The sequence below is a fragment of the Erinaceus europaeus genome, chromosome 4 (assembly GCF_950295315.1).
Source record: "Erinaceus europaeus chromosome 4, mEriEur2.1, whole genome shotgun sequence".
NCBI classification, from domain to species: domain Eukaryota; kingdom Metazoa; phylum Chordata; class Mammalia; order Eulipotyphla; family Erinaceidae; genus Erinaceus; species Erinaceus europaeus.
Window position 1 is genome coordinate 48,833,176 of NC_080165.1, and position 15,335 is coordinate 48,848,510.

The window sequence follows — 15,335 nt, forward strand, 5'->3', positions numbered from 1 at the left end:
CTTTGGAGACATCAAAGACTCCACTCACTCAACTATTTTGTTGCCTTTGTTTCTTAAAAATATGTTTATTTAATAATTATTTATTAATTATTTTTTAATTTCTTTATGGGGAAATATTTTTTCATTTGACAGTAAATACAATAGTTTGTACATGCATAACATTTCTCAGTTTTCCATATAACAATTCAACCCCCATTAGATCCTCTGTCATCCGTCTTGGACCTGTATTCTCCCACACCCACACACCCCAGAGACTTTTACTTTGGTGCAATACACCAATTCCAGTTCAGCTTCTACTTGTGTTTTCTCTTCTGATCTTGTTTTTCAACTTCTGCCTGAGTGTGAGATCATCCCATATTCATACTTATGTTTCTGACTTATTTCACTTAACATGACTTTTTCAAGGTCCATCCAAGATCGGCTGAAAACGGTGAAATCACCATTTTTAATAGCTAAGTTATATATATATATATATACCACAACTTGCTCAGCCACTCATCTGTTGTTGGAAACCTGGATTGTTTTGGCTATTACAAATTGTGCTGCTGGGAACATATGTGTACACAGATCTTTTTGGATGGGTGTGTTGGGTTCCGTAGGATATATCCCTAGGAGAGGAATTGAAGGATCATAGTGTGGGCCCATTTCTAGCCTTCTGAGAGTTCTCCAGAGAGGCTGGACCAATTTACATTCCCACCAGCAGTGCAGGGGGATTCTTTTGACCCCAAAACCTCTCCAGCATTTGTTACTGCTACCATTTATGCTGTATGGCATTCTCACAGGAGTGTAGTGGTATCTCATTGTTGTCTTTATTTGCATTTCTCTGACAATCAAATACTTGGAGCCTTTTTTCATATGTTTCTCAGCCTTTTGGATCTCTTCTGTGATGAATATTCTGTCTATGTCCTCCCACCATTTTTGGATGGGATTATTTGTTTTCTTGTTATTGAATTTGGCAAGCTCTTTATATACAGTGATTATTAAACTCCTGTCTGCATGTAAAGTTATTCTCCCATTCTGTGAGGGGTCTCTTGGTTTGGGTAGTGGTTTATTTTGCTATGCAGAAGCTTTTTAATTTGATGTAGTCCCATAGATCTGTGCTTGCCTTAGTCTTCTTTGTAATTGTGTTTGTTTCATTGAAGATGTCTTTAAAATTTATGCGGAAAAAAGGTCTGCCAATATTTTCCTCTAAGTATCTGATAGTTTGTGGTCTAACATCCAAGTCCTTGATCCACTTGGAATTTACTTTTGTATTTGGTGAAATATAGTGGTTCAGTTTCATTCCTCTGCATGTTTCAACCCATTTTCTCCAACACCATTTATTGAAGAGACTCATCTTTCCTCATTTAATAGTATGGGCCCCTTTGTCAAAGATTAGATGTCCATAGGTGTGGGGATTACTTCTGGGTTCTCAATTCTATTCCACTGGTCAGTGTATCTATTAATGTTCCAGTACCAAGCAGTTTTGATGACAATGGCCCTATAATACAATTTGAGATCTGGGAGTGTGATGCCTCCAGTTCTATTCTTTCTTCTCAAGTTTGTTTGGCAATTCTAGGTCTTTTCTGGTTCCAGATAAACATTTGTAGCATTTTTTCTATTCTGCTAAAAATGTGGTTGGGTTCTTGATGGGGATAGCATTCGATTTGTATATACCTCTGGGTAGTATATTCATTTTGATAATGTTAATTCTCCCAACTCATGAACATGGAATAACTTTCTACTTTTTTTGTGCCTTTTTCAATTTCCCTGAGCAGTGACTCATAATTTTCAGTATACAACTTTTTCACTACTTTGGTTAGGTTTACTCCTAGATATTCTTTTTGTTGTCATTGTTGTTGCTATAGTAAGAGGAATTGATTTCTGGATTTCAACTTTTTCTACCTTAGTGTTTGCATAGAGGAATGCCACTGACTTTTGAATGTTAATTTTATAGCTTGGCACCTTACTATATTGCCTGATGATTTCCACAAGCATCTTGCTGGATACCTTAGGTTTTTCTATGTATACTATCATGTCATCTGCAAATAGGAATAGTTTGACTTCTCTTCCAGTCTGCATCCATTTAATTCCTTGCTCCTGCCTGATTGCTATGGCAAGAACTTCCAACACTGTGTTGAATTGTAATGGTGAGAGTCGGTAGCCCTCTCTAGTACCTGGTCTGTGGGGAAATGCTTCCAGTTTTTCACCATTGAGTATGATGTTAGCTGTAGGTTTGATATATATAGACTCCACTATCTTCAGGAATTTTCCATCCATTTCCATTTTTTGTATTGTTTTGATCATAAAGGCATGTTGGATTTTTTCAAAGGCTTTCTCTGCATCTGTTGATATGTCCATGTGGTTTTGGTCTTGCTTTTGTTAATGTGGTGGATCACACTGATTGTTTTATATATAGTAAACCAACCTTGCATCCCTGGGATAAACCCCACTTGGTCATGATGAACAATCCTTTTAATATACTGCTGTATCCAGTTGTCTAGAATTTTGTTCAATATTTTAGCATCTATGTTCATCAGAGGTATTGGTCTGTAGTTTTCTGTTTTTGGTTGTGTCCCTGTCTGCTTTTGGTATCAGAGTGATGTTGGCTTCATAGAAGCTGGAAGGGAATAGTCCTGTGTCTTCAATCTTCTGGAAGACTTTTAAAAGTAGAGGTATTAGTTCTTCTTTGAAGGTTTTGTAGAATTCATTTGTAAAACCATCTGGTCCAGGACTTTTATTCTTGGGAAGGTTTTTGATAACTGTGTCAATTTCTTTAGCTGTTATGGTCCTGTTCATATTATCTAGTTCCTCTTTATTTAATTTTGGGAGTTTGTAGGTATCTAGGTAATCATCCATTTCTTCCAGGTTCTCTAGCTTGGTGGCACAGAGTTGTTTATAGAAGCCTCACATGATATGTTGAATTTCTGCGGTGTCTGTTGTGATATCTCCTTTTTCATCTATGATCTGATTTATTTGGGTCTTCTCCCTTTTTTGTTCTGTGCGTCTGGCTAAAGGTGTGTCGATTCTGTTCACTCTTTCGAATAATCAATATTTACTTTCATTGACCTTTTTTATGGTTTTCTTGTTTTAAATGTTATTTATTTCTGCCCTAATTTTAGTGATTTCTGTCCTTATTGTTGTTTTAGGGTTCCTTTGTTCTTCTTCTTCTAAGTCTTTAAGATATGCAATCAACTTTGTTCTTCTTCTTCTAGGTCTTTAAGATATGCAATCAGGTTGTTTATTTGTGGTTCTTCTTGTTAAGTCCTCCTGATTGACTGATCCACTGAGAATTAAGTAGTGTCCATCCCTATCTTTTTAAATTTTATTTATTTTAAAATCTATCATGTCAGATATGAGAATATCTGTTTCTGCCCTTTGTTGTGGGCCATTAGCTTGTATGATGGTTTTCCATCCTTTCACTTTGAATCTGTGTTTGTCTTGTTGAGTTAGGTGGGTTTCCTGTAGACAACATATTGTTGGGTTGTGTTTTCTGATCCATCTTCCTATTCTGTGCCTTTTAATAGGTGAATTCAGGCCATTCACATTTACTATTATCAAAGATTGAAGATATTTTAATGCCATTCTTGTAGATTTTTAGAGTATTCTGACATATGGCATATTTATGGTGGTCTGACTGTTTATATGAGATATTTCAGTACTTCTTTCAGGGCAGGCTTGGTGATAGTTGATTCTTTCAACTGTTGCTTGTCTGAGAAGGTTTTGATGCCTCCATCTAGTCTGAATAACAGTCTAGTAGGATACAGTAGTCTTGGTTGAAAGTCTTTCTTATTGAGCACTCCTAGATAGCTTGCCATTCTCTTCTGACCTGTAGTGTTTGTGTGGAGAAGTCTGCTGCTAATCTTATGGGTTTTCCTCTGTAGGTGATTCTGTTTTTCTCCTGCAGCCTTCAGGATCCTTTCTTTACCCTTATTACTTTCCATTCTAAATATGATGTGTCTTTAAGTCTGTGTTATTTCTGTTTGGGGACCCCTGGGGTTCTTGAACCTTTATATATTTTATGTTGTCTTGACTAGAATAAAGTTCTCAGCTATTATGTCCTGAAGAATGCTTTTTCCCCCTCCCTCTCTTTCTTCCTCTGGTAAGCCAATAATGCATATATTGCTTCTTTTGAAGTCATCCCATTGGTTTCTGTTGTTGTTTTCAGAATCTCTAAATCTATTTTTGAGATATATTGTTTCCTTTTTAGTTGTCTCAAATCTGTCCTCGATCTTGCTAATCCTGTATTCAGCCTCATTTATTCTATTCTCTCTCACCTCTACTGTTTTCTGGAGTTCATCTATTTTGTTACCCTGTTCTGATACTGTTTTAGTTTGCTCAGCTAGTTGTATTCTTAGCTCAGCTATTTCAGCTTTCAGCTCTCTAATAACCTTGAGATAAATATTGTTTCTGCATTTCTGATGACAATTATTTCAAACTCTTTACTCACTCCTGTGATTATTTCCTTAATAATATAGGATATTATTAAGGATACTGACCTTGGATATTGACCTCATTATTTTGTGTTTTAACCTTCAGGGGTTTCTTAGCTTGACTCTTGTCTTAGTTCATTTCTCCAGTACTTCTTCTTGTTGGTTTAACCATTTTAGATAGTATGTTATGAGGTCCCTCTCTCAGTACTTTTCAAATTACTGATCACTCTTGCCAGACTGACTTGTGTCTAAGTATGTTAATTAAAGAGTTCACAGTTGTGGAAATTGACAGTTGTTTCAATAGTATTTTATTCCCTGAGTTGGATCTCTATGGTTTAAAAGCCTCTTTTGTTTTTTTTTCTTCCCAGTAAGAAAAAAAAACAAAAAGGGCTTTAAAACTATAAGTAGGGTTCTTAGCTTAATCACTGACTCCTGACCAAGAAATAAAGCAGGGTGGGGCAGAGATAATCCAGTAGTTATACAAAGAGACTTCTCACCCCTACCACTAGGTCACCAAGGTATAGATCTTATCCTGAGTTTCCTAGTTAGTTCTCTGTCCTCTGGTGTCTGCACAGGTCCTCCCTGCTGCTGCTCCACATTCTGAGGGCAATAGCAATGGAGCCTCACAGTTGCATTTGGTGAGTCTCAGGGAAGTCCTCTCCTCCTTTCAACTTTTTTTGGTGAAACAGACTGGATGTGGTGTCTCAACTGGTAAACTGATGGGCTGTTATCAGCCACTTAATCTCTCCCTAGGCTCCTCTCTGTCTATAAGCCACAAGTGTTTGCACTTACCGGTAATTTGGTGGGTTCCTGAAGTCATTCTAATCCAGTCTTTTTGCAGTCCCAGATGGTCTTCCTTAGCATTCCTAGTTGACCCAGGAGAGGAAAGGACAGAAACACAGCTGCTGCTGCTCTGTAGCCCTGCCCCCATTATTTCTTTATATGTATCTTGACATCTATCAGTCTTTTTTAATCTGGAAAGCTGAATTATGATGAACCATTGATGTCTATATAAGCAACTGCTTCCTGATTCTAATTTATTTTTACTTTAATCTCATTGGATACAATTATTATGTCACTATTTGTTAAAGAGTGATGAACAATGGGTCAGGCAGTAGCAGAGTGGGTTATGTGCACATGTGCAAGGACTGGCACAAATAGCCTGGTTTGAGCCTCTGGCTCCTCACCTGCAGGGGGGTCACTTCACAAGCAGTGAAGCAGGTCTGCAGGTGTCTATCTTTCTCTCCCTCTCTATATTTTCCTGTCTTCTCTCCATTTCTCTCTGCCCTATCCAACGACAATGATGTCAGTAACAACAACAATAATAACCAGAACAATGATAAAACAACAAGGGCAACAAAAAGGAAAAAAAATAACATCCAGGAGCAGTGGATTTGTGGTGCAGGCACCAAGCTCCAGCAATAACCCTGGAGACCAAAAAAAAAGAATGATGAACAGACATCAGAATTTCATGGTAAAGGATTTTGCATTTTAGTAGATGTCATTGATACTGATGCTGCTGGCTGGGGGGGAGACTACTGGAGAAATAAGATCAGACTCTACTTATTAATTATTATTTTTAATTATCTTTATTTACTGGATAGAGACAGACAGAAATCAAGAGGGAAGGGGGTGATAAAGAGAGAGAGAGACATCTGCAACATTGGTTCACCACTTGCAATGCTTTCCCCCTGCAGGTGGGGACTGTGGGCTCAAACCCAGGTCCTTTTGCATTGTAACATGCATTCAACCAGGTGTGCCACTACCAGGCCCCCAGAATCTGCTTTTGAATAGAGGTACTAGATAGAGGTGGTAGGTAAAGTGAAAAGGAGTAGAAGTTGGACAAATCAAGAATGACACATATAAACAAGTTAGACTCAGACTCTAGACTCAGAGTCACAACTGACTCTCAGAGACACTGTTGTGATTGAAAGCTGGTAACATAAGGGTTATCTCAGGTCTCCCCATGCAGCATATGGACTCCCACCTCCTGGAGCAGCACCTGCAGGGATACACTGTCCACTCTCCAAGAAGCTTTTCCTTCTTCACTTTGCAAGTATTTCTAGGGTTAGCCATATTTCTTTTCCCATGACTGTTATAAGAAAGTACCACCATATGAGAGGCTTAAAACTACTTATTCTTTCTCAGTTTGGGAATTTGGGATCACACTGTCAGCATGTCTGGTTCCTTCTGAGGGTGATAAGGCAGACTATTCATGCCTTTTGGTATGCTCCAAAATTTGTATGTGAGCTTTTTCTGAGAAGTCAAAACTGACTTTTTCAGCATATATCATCTTGGCATGTAGATCTATAGTTAATACAGACTTTGTAGGCCTCGAAAGAAGCTGTTAACATAAATTTAAAGAATGCACATTATCTAGATTTTAATAGGACCATTTCCAGAAACAGTCTTTTGATCAGAGACGTCTGCCTTAAGACTGGACATATATCTAGATGCAGGGTTTTATAGTATAAGGCCATCTTCTTATTATACAAGAGTCTCTCCACGCTCTTGGACACCCAGACCCCTCGTCTATTATTCATCACTGAATATAGCCCCCCTAGTTTTTCCATAGAATGCAAGTGCCAAGTAAAATCTGCATACATGTACAATATTTTACTCCTACAGTCTTTCTGGTATTAATTTATTTCTTCATCCAGCCAAAGAAGAAACCAAAGGGGTAAGGAAATGTTTCCCTCTACCCCATATTTCTCTCTCATACTTCTGGAGACCTTAGGCATTCCTTGGTTTGCAGAAGACATTGTCCTGTGTCTTCACATTGTCTCTCTCTATGCATGTCTATTTCAGTATCTAAATTGCTCCATTTTCACAAGAACACTAGTTATATTGGATTAGGACTTCCCTTACTGACACATCTTAACTTGACTACCTGCAAAGCTCCAAACAAGGCTGCTTTCATAGGTCCTAGGGGATAAGGCTTTGAACTCCTTCAAAGGAATACAATTCAATCCCTACTAATAGATTTTTTTTTTTTCTGAGGTGAGTTACGGTCTGTGCCCTTAGTGGCCTGATTCTCACCTGGGTATGGTAAAACTGTGGCAGAATATTCTTTACCCTGAAAATAAATGCCCCCCACCGCATCCACTGGACCTGTATAGGTGCACACAAACTTTATATAGGCTAAACTTGGAGCTTGCTGGGAGTAAGAACTTCTTACTTTTTTTTCCCCCCATCTCAGCCACTAACTTCAACAAAACTGACTGTTGGAGTACATGTGGCAACTCAACTCATGCTCCATGATGGAAGGCCAGACTGTCATACACCGGAGGAGAAGTCTGATTTAGAGTCAGGCTGAGAGTTGGGGATTAACTCTTATTTCTTCATCCTTGCATAAGGGTGACTAAGAATTGCTAGAGTTAAACGAGAAAGTGCCTGGCACAGAGGGAGTACTCAGTGGAGTCGAGCCTTAGTCATAATTAGGAGCTCCCCAGGAAGTCAAAGCCCCAGATAGTCCTAGAGTACAGATGTATTTGTTTGCACAGAGAGCTGCTAAATTCCTTCTGACTTCTCTCTCTCTCAGCCACCCCCACCCTAGCTGGGAACCCTGCAAGTCAATGGCTTTGAACTGAGACTTCAAAGAGAAACCAGCCCTGTTCTTCAAATAGGTTTATAAAGAGATTTTGATACAAGACAACAATACTTGTCAGCAGTGACCAGTTATCGTCCCTCTCTTTGTAGTTTTATTAGGAAATAATTTCCCAGCCGATGAGGCTCCTGCTGGCATGCCTTGTTTCTCTATTTGCCATTGGATCTGCCCACTGGAGGGCTGCCTCTCATGCTGAGGCAGTTGTGCCAGCTGGGGGCCCAGAGAAAGACGTCATGGGGAAGGGTCCCCTCAGCCGATTTGCCAACTGCCCCTCCCTTCCTCCTCCCCCTCTTTGTAGCAAAAATGCAATTTATTTGACCTCTAGGGAAATTTAAATCTCAGCTTTTCAATTGCCTCCACCTTTGATGTGTGTGTGTGTGTGTGTGTGTGTGTGTGTGTGTGTGTGTATGTGTGTGTGTGTGTGTGTGTGTGTGTATTAAGAGAAAAGGAAAGTATGGCCAGGAAAGAGAAGAACTATTTAAATCTTTCTATCTTCTGGCCTCATCTACTAGACTGGCAATCAGGATTTCTAATGGATTCACATGAGGAAACCTAGTGCTGGGGAAGGGTAGTGGTGGCACGGGGAGAAAAATAACAGGGTTTTTTTTTTTTTTTTTTTTGCATGGACTAACTTTTCCTAGTATCGAGAGAATGTGACTTTTCTCCTTTTTTCCTTGGCAATAGTGTGTTCCTAGGGCTCAGTACATGTGATAACAAGGCTATGTGCCAAGCATTGTGACAGGGTTTGAAGCAGAGCTCAAGAACATAAGTCCCTGCAGTTGTATTTTCAGCATAGGCTGAGGGTTGGGGAGCTGGGAGGAGCTCGATTGGAAATCAGACTTTTTAGGGACTCTACCTCCAAGGATTGTGTTCCCTAACATGGGAGGAAACCTCTATGGACTTCAGGAACTCAGTATTCCAGGACCACCTGCCAGAACCTCAAGACACTTGGCTATCAGGTAGGAGTGGTGGCAGGACCCAGACAGGGTACTTCATGGGGGTGGCTTCAGAATGGGGCCACTGGACTTCATTTCCCTGGCTTAGGAAAGAAGACAGATAGGGAGAATGGAGAAGCAGAAGAACATTACTCATAGAGCTATGATCTTGGGAAAGATGGTACAGAATGGGGCAGAATGAAGGATTTTATTGTACTTTATATAAAACTAGGAGAGAAACATGAATTAGGATGTTGACCATTTAGAGAATGAGAGAGCAGAGCATGAAGTCAAGGTCCACATTCCCGTTCTTTGCGTTCTCTGGAGAGTAGGAATTAAGGGTATCCTCTGGGTGTGGTGTGGGGTATGTTGATTTAGAAAGTTGTAGGGGGATGGACTGTGGCATACCCAGTTAAGCACACATATTACCAGACACAAGGACTAGGGTTCGAGCACATGCCCCCCACCTCCAGGGGATCCACTTCATGAGTGGTGAAGCAGTTCTTCAGGTGTCTATCTTTCTTTCCCTATTTCTATCTCCCCATCTGCTCTCAATATCTCTCTGCTCTATTTATTATAAATTAGAGAGAAAGGGGAAAAAATGGCCCACTGGGAGTGATGGATTTGTAGTGCTGGCACAGTGCCCCAGCAATAACCCTGGAGACAAAAAAAAAAAAAAGTTATAGTTAAGGCTAACATTTCTTAGAGATTCATTTATTTCAAAGTCTTCCTTTTTTTCTCTAGTGAAACCCAGAAGGATTGAGAAATTTCAGAAGATAGTATGCCAGTGGGTGATGGAATGTTGACACAACCCCAGAACTGTTGGCTCCCAGGTCAGAAGTCACTGTTCTTCAAGTAGCTTGCTACAGCCCTGAGGCTGCTCCCTCACTTGCAACTGCCTGGGAGATTGAAAGGGGTGTGGTAGAATGGGCAAGGTCCTCTGGCACATATGACCTTGGGTTGAATTCAATTGTTGATTCCAGTGCCTTTCATCTGTGCAGAAAATAGGGACTAGTGCAGTGGAGTGAGTGGTCATTGAGAGTCATCCAGGGTCACTCTCGATCACTACATAATGAGCCCAGAACATCCAACAGGCAAGGGAACTTATGCCGGTGCTCAAACACTAATGTATTTTGCTGATCTAGGCTTCCTCACATCCATCAACAATTTCCTGCTCTTGCCAAAGGAAATAGTAAATGCTTCCACTGAAAAGCCACAGATTTGGACTTGACCTGAAAACGTGTAGTTTCTGAGCAATATGTGCCAGACCACAGAAGACTAGTAACCCATTGGTCACTGCCCAGGGTCTCTGCTAGTGTTGTTATGTCCACTGTACAAATGGGAAAAACCTAAGTGTAAAGGTGAATGCTTTCCAGAGATTCTTCCAAATGTAGTAACAAAGTCTATAGTTTAATTGTGTACGTTCTTAAACCTTTCTCCTGTGGATCACTTTACTGTTCCTTGGAGTATAAAGCTGACATTGATTAGGACACTGTGAATACATCAGAGGTCTTTTCCCATGGGATCTGGCTGGAGCCTGTTAAATCTCAACTCTAACCACTTCTATGACTTTTTTTAAGCAGTCACTAAAACATTGAAGCTATAATAAACTAGTTGTAATATACTTTATATGTTTGAATTTAGGGGGCTGGCAAACAATTGCTTGTAGGTCAAATGTATCCTGAAGTCTGTTTTTGAACAGCCTGACAGCTAAGAATGGGTTTTACATTTTAAAAGGGTCATAAAAAAATTATGTCATACTGGCTCTGTGTGCTCACAAAACCAAAAATGTTTTTTAACTCGTCTTTACAGAAAATGCTTGCTGGTTTCTGATAATACCTGAATCCTCTGATCACAAAATAACAATGACATGGAGTTGAATTGTAAACAGAATTGTCACATAATTTATTAAAACACTCATTTTTTTATATATCAAAGCAGTGTGACCTTGTAAAGAGATATACATTATAAGTTGTTTAGCCACATCTGTTTTTTTCCAATATATGTCTAGTCTCATGTGTTCGCTTGAACATGATGACAAAGTGCATCTTATAGATCTTTGGACTCTAAGACTATGCAGTCCTATGACAGTTGGTCCAGTGGAACACACTTTGGGTTTCTGTGAGCTGAAGAAGCTGAGGGAAACATTTGGTGTCTGAAGACACTCTTCCATCTGTGAGGCAAGTGTTCTTCCTTGACCCCAGACAGCTGAGCCACAGAGTGTAGCGGATGTGACTGGTCTATCAGAAGATGCCCAGACTTTCTGATCAGAATGTGTATCCAAAGCCTCTGAATGTCCATTGTTGATTAACTGGAGAACTCACTTAATACGGAGAAGGGGAGCTGTTTCTGAACTTCTAGACCTACTGGGTAGAGGTTAGCCAAGTGCTCTGGAAACCCCTGCAGAGATGGGTGAACTAATGAATTATGGCACCTAGCAACTGGGTCAGAGGATCCCAGGCATGAGCACTCCATATAAGAATGGCATAAAGTCTGTTGGATCTGTGAGATGCTCGTCTAGCTCTCTTCTTTGATGGACCATAAAGGCAGAGGAAGATAAGTGGCAAAGTCACTCTGATCAAGGTTTACATCCTGCCTCTGTCATTAAGTGTCATTAATGCAACCTTAAACAGATGATGAAATGTCCTAGAATTTCAGTCCGTAGAATGAAATAATAGTAGTAGTCCTACCTTATGGAGTTATTGGGAGACAGAAAAGAGACATTGGATGCAAAGAGAACACATAAGAGGGAAAAATGAAACAAAGTTACTGGAGTCTTTATTCTATCTCTGAACATTGATTAGGACATTAAGACTATAAGCCTTTCTCCATGAGATATGGCTGGAGTCTTATAGACCTCAGTTCCAGTCACTTCTACAAAATTTTGAACAAACAATTGAAAAACTGAAATTTTTAATGAAACAGTTGTAGAATAGCCATTTCTTTATGAAAATTACTTCACCTAACTGTCTGAAGACAGGATAGTCTCCAATGAGAAGGGGAGGGAGGGAACTAGAGTGAAAGAGAAATGGGGGTGGGGGAGAGAAAAAAAAGAGTTGATAGAGGTAATATGATTTGTAGCACATAAATGGAATAGGAAAGACAAATTCTGGAAGTAGAAAATATAATTAAACCAAAATGAATTAGAAATTCTTTACAAATTAAAAGAATTAGAGAGAAAGAGGTGGCTGCCTTCTTAGTGTTGCACAATACAACTGCCTTCAGATATTTGCAATGGGCTATTACTTAATGGTTTCTTTTGAGTAGAAGGTCCACAGCTCACACACAACTTTCTAGCAGTGATTAGGCAAGTGTTTGAAGTTCCTTGTCTACAAAATGTGAATTAATAATAATAGTAGTAATAATAATAATGGTGCTAGCAGTAGTAACAGCACACAATGTTGTGAGCATTAATTGTTGATCTCAAAGTCATAATTTGAGTGAAGCTGAGAGTCAGGTACCTCCATTATTGGTATGCCTATAAATGGGGGGAACAAGGTAATGAGGCAATCATGTCCCCTCAAGATCCCCAGGTCTTCACTGGATGGTGTCCCATGGAGGGGACACATGGAGGTCTGAATAAGGTATGTCTTTTTTAAGAGTCAGAGGGTTTGAGGCGATCAAGTTACATTAAATTATGGCCGCAGCAACTCAGAACCTTGTAACCTACATTATTTGTAGTCAAATCCATGTGGTTAATTTCTTGTTTTTCTTTTGATTTCCTTTGCTTTGGGTTAGGGAAAAGTCAGTTTTGAAGACACTCTTTATAAAAGTTATTTCAAAACACTAAAGCATTAGCATGAGCCTATTAAATTCTCACAGTTCTGCTGGCAGGTAAAACATATTTATAGGCTTAAAAATAGCCATGCTGTTTTCTTTTCAGACTACCAGTGCCATTCTCTAGAGATTTCATGTTTAAGGTCAAGGAGTTTTAAGGGTGAATTTTTTTCCCTCCAATTCACTGTCTTCGTGCTGTCCTTAAATGTAGTATAAATTCTTGCAAGAAACTAGTCTTTCTAGAAAGTAATCACTCCTATAAGCCAAATTTCTCTCTCCCCCCCCTCTTCGTCAATATATCAGATTTATTATTTTAACTCTAGATTTTTTTCCCTTTTCCTAACTGCCCAATATTTGAATGTCCTAAGGTGCCCCACCTCCCTCCCCATCACCCAAAATAAAAGATAAAAAAAAAAAAGAAAGAGAAATCAATGGAGATTTCACCAGGTTAGATTCTGCAACCAAGCAAAACTATGTGATATGTGGTTGAACTAGTGAATATCCTAGGCCCAGAAGTTTTTGGTGAGAGAGAATAACCTAGAATGAAAGGCAGAGAAATTGAAGCAAATTTTAACGTTCTGAAATCCAGAGGAAAAGAAGAGAATGTGTTGAGAACAAAGAAGAAACTGCAGAGAAGTCTAGGCAGAAGTAGTAAAGAAAATGATAACAATGTGATTAGTCAGGATAACCTATCATATTTTGCAGAAAAATCCCCTGGGGTACAGTATTTGGGACCCAGTGCATTCCAGAGCCAGAGGAAGTGGCAGCAATGACGTGGGAACTGGAAAATGTTGATTCTCAGGGAACTGTATCCTAGCAGACTTCTTAAACTGTTTAAGCTCAAATGTTGACCTGTGGTTTTGAAGCAATGAGGCAGCAAGAAGTGAACTAACTGCTTGAATGCCAGCTGAAGTTTTCAACGTGGTGTAGTCATAAAATGATGTCAGAACTTTAGGAAATGTGTTTAGACTAGACTCTATTTTACTTTGTGGGAACTGAGTTCAAAGACTCAGTAATTTTTCCACATGGCTCTAATGTCATTGATTCACAAAGACTTTTCTCCCAGGCGAACATAAAAAGATGTAAAACCCCATAATTAAATGTCTGTTTTGGCTACAAAGTCAAACTGTCTTAAACCATCTCTTTCATGCACTTGGAGAAAAGCATCTCTCAGCATCCACTGAAATCTTGTTAAGTAGATTTTCTCCCTTTAACCTTCTCTGGTACCATGTCAAACTAGACTCTGTCTCGGAAGAAAAGCTTTTTTTTTTTTTTTTTTTTTTTACTTCAGAGATATCCTCTACCAAGTTGTAGCCTAGTTGCCTCTCCCTCTCTTTCACTCATTCCAGTTATATGCAGAACAAACTAGCCCTGTAGCATAGCCTGTAGGAGTGAATGAAGAAATTGGAACAGGGGAAAGTCTTTCCTGACTCCACTTCTTGTCATGAAACTGCAACCATCATTATCTTCAGTCATGTGACTCAGAGGGTTAGAAGGTTTTCTTCTCTGGGAGGTGAGAAGGAGTTGATGTAGCTGCCTGAATGTGCTTCTCCAGATGGCAGAGAGGCTGGAATCAGATTGTTGGCTGCTGCCTGGGAGCAACTGTCATTGTATTTGCTCCAGGTCTTGCAAGTCCATCCTTCAGCTATCAAATATCTTAAACCTAGGAATGGTAGACTGAACCAAAGGCATCCATGATTTAGCATCACAGAACCTATGAATGTTAACTCGTATAACAAACTAAATTTTGAATATGTAATTGTATTTAGAATTTTGAGATGAGAAGTTTATCTTGGGTTGCCTGACTGATCTTTGAAATAATTCCACGTGCTCTTAAAAAAAGAAAATAGAGGAAAGGTAGTCACATAATGATGGTTGTAGCAATTTGGAGAAGGAGGCACAAACAGAACAATGTTGGAAACCAAACAAGCTGGAAGGTCAAGAACAAATTCTTTCCTGAAGTCTCCAGAAATGTATAGCTCTGATAAAACCTTGATTTTGGTTGCACATGATTCCTTTCAGGTTTCTGACCACCCGTAATTCTAAAAAAATGCATTTCTGTTGTTTCAAGTTTGTGGCAGTTTGTTATAACAAAAACAGTAATTTTTTGTTGTTGTTGTTGTTCAGGGACCAGGCCATAGCACAGTGGGTGAAGTGCACATGGCTCAAAGCACAAGGACAGCAGAAGGATCCCGGTTCGAGCCCCCAGCTCCCCACCTGCAGGGGGGTCACTTCACAAGCAGTGAAGCAGATTTGCAGGTGTCTATCTTTGTCTGCCACTCTCTGTCTTCCTCTCCTCTCTCGATTTCTCTATCCTATCCAACAATAATGACAGTAATAAGAACAACAATAACAACAACAATAGTGATAAACAAAGGCAACTAAAGGGGAAAAATAGCCTCAAGGAGCAGTGGGTTTATAGTGCAGGCACTGAGCCCCAGCAATAATCCTGGAGGAAAAAAAAAATTGTTCTTGGCAGATTTGCTGATGAGTGAGGGACTCATTGGCACTCTTCTGACTGCTATGCCAATACTGTCTGCCTTATGTAGTGTGTGCTCCTAAGGTGAGGAATGCATGCTTCCAACCTGTATTATTATTGTGCTC

At 39.6% G+C, this 15,335-nt stretch overlaps 1 long non-coding RNA gene across 1 annotated transcript in view; it reads left to right on the top strand.

The window, feature by feature from the left end:
* Nucleotides 1–8,470: 8,470 nt before the first annotated feature.
* The window catches only part of LOC132538278 (uncharacterized), a 58,159-nt gene continuing 51,294 nt past the window's right edge, over nt 8,471–15,335 (top strand). Inside the window, exons 1-2 of the long non-coding RNA XR_009549680.1 lie at nt 8,471–8,978; nt 9,699–9,794. This is a non-coding gene — a long non-coding RNA (uncharacterized LOC132538278). The remainder of the gene's footprint in view (nt 8,979–9,698; nt 9,795–15,335) is intronic.